General features: G+C 39.4%; 1 long non-coding RNA gene across 1 annotated transcript; it reads left to right on the forward strand.

The window, feature by feature from the left end:
• Positions 1-668: 668 nt before the first annotated feature.
• On the forward strand, positions 669-1,266 carry LOC149144417 (uncharacterized). Its single transcript, XR_016264055.1, has 2 exons — positions 669-857; positions 1,146-1,266. It is a non-coding gene; the product is annotated as an uncharacterized LOC149144417 (long non-coding RNA).
• The last annotated feature ends 306 nt before the right edge of the window (positions 1,267-1,572 follow it).

Genomic DNA, 1,572 nt, shown 5'->3' on the forward strand with positions numbered 1-1,572 from the left:
ATTTTGGTCTTTCGGCATGTCACTCTTTGGCTCAGCATGGGTGCTGAAAGGCTTAGCGCACTTCCTCAGCCATTCCAACCGAAGGTTTTGACGTCTACGTGTTTTCTGGACCACTGAGGTTTTATAAGATTGATTGGGGTTTTACCGCTGCAGAGGACGACCCCAGAACCATTTCTATTATGACTTTTAGGCTTGCTGCTGCGAGCTAGGGATTTTAAGTTGATATTGAACTCTACTAGTTAATGGACCGAACTCGGTCTTTGGTAGAAGTGACAGCTTCTCCGGCTTTCCAAACTGTATTTTACTTCCTATGTAATTTATATTGCTCAGCTATCATTTTCTTTTGATTAACATTACTCTGTGGTGGGTTCTCACTAGTTTTTCCATCCCTCTCTGGCATGGAATGCACTATATATTTGTTTTTAAGTTTTAATAGGAAAAATACCATTCTCTACTCCAGGATTTTGTCAAACGATAATGAATTAAAGGGTTAAATCTTCATGCTATTCCTCATTGAGTTATTGATGATGCGTTAGTTATATGGGTTTTTGTTTTTGTTCTCAAATATATGTTTATATTTTAGTATAAGTTCTGGAAACAATTCCCATTTTTCACCTTCACCGCACAATCATCAGCTGCCTGCGGTGGTTTTCCGTAACCAGCTGACCTAACCTTTGCTTCAGTCATTCATTTCCGGGGTTTGCAATGGTAGGGTTTTCCTCTGCAAACTCCTCTGTCGACAGTAAGCTCATAGCGGGTTCCGACGACCTCTTCAACTTGGAAATCCAGAGTAAACGCGTCCGCTTTGACACCATATCCACTCAGAAGCTGATTATTGTTCAAGGTTCATTTAACAGGTATATTTTCTGCGTTAATAGGGTTTTCTTATGATGGTCCTCTTTTCTGTTTCTTCTAAATACAATATGAGTCTGTTCTCTGTATTTTACTCATTATTTCCTTTCGCATTCTACTGTTTTACTGGTCGCAACTTCCCACAGTTTTCTTATCTATTTCACAGACTTGTAGGCAGCCACAATTTATATCATTTACTGGCTAATTTTCTCTCTTAGAAACTCTATTGCTCTGTTACGCTGCAGTTTGTTTTGCCTACGAGTATTAATATTACATTTTTGGTCTTTTGGCAGGTCACTCTTTGGCTCAGCATGGGTGCCGAAAGGCTTAGCGCACTTCCTCAGCCATTCCAACCAAGGGTTTTGACATCTAGGTGCTTTCTGGACCACTGAGGTTTTATAATATTGATTGGGGTTTTATCACTACAGAGGACGACCCCATAACCGTTTCTATTATGACTTTTAGGCTTTTTGATGCGAGCTAGGGATTTTAAGTTGATACTGAACTCTACTAGTTAATGGACTGAAACCGGTCTTTGGAAGAAGTGACAGCTTCTCCGGCTTTCCAAACCGTATTTTACTTCCTCTGTAATTTATATTGCTCAGCGATCATTTTCTTTTGATTAACATTACTCTGTGGTGGGTTCTCACTAGTTTTTCCATCCCTCTCTGGCATGGAATGCGCTATATATTTGTTTTTAAGTTTTAATAGGAAAAATAC

Source organism: Pinus tabuliformis, chromosome X (assembly GCF_031772625.1).
Source record: "Pinus tabuliformis cultivar Carrire ecotype Pingquan chromosome X, CPIR1, whole genome shotgun sequence".
Classification (NCBI taxonomy): domain Eukaryota; kingdom Viridiplantae; phylum Streptophyta; class Pinopsida; order Pinales; family Pinaceae; genus Pinus; species Pinus tabuliformis.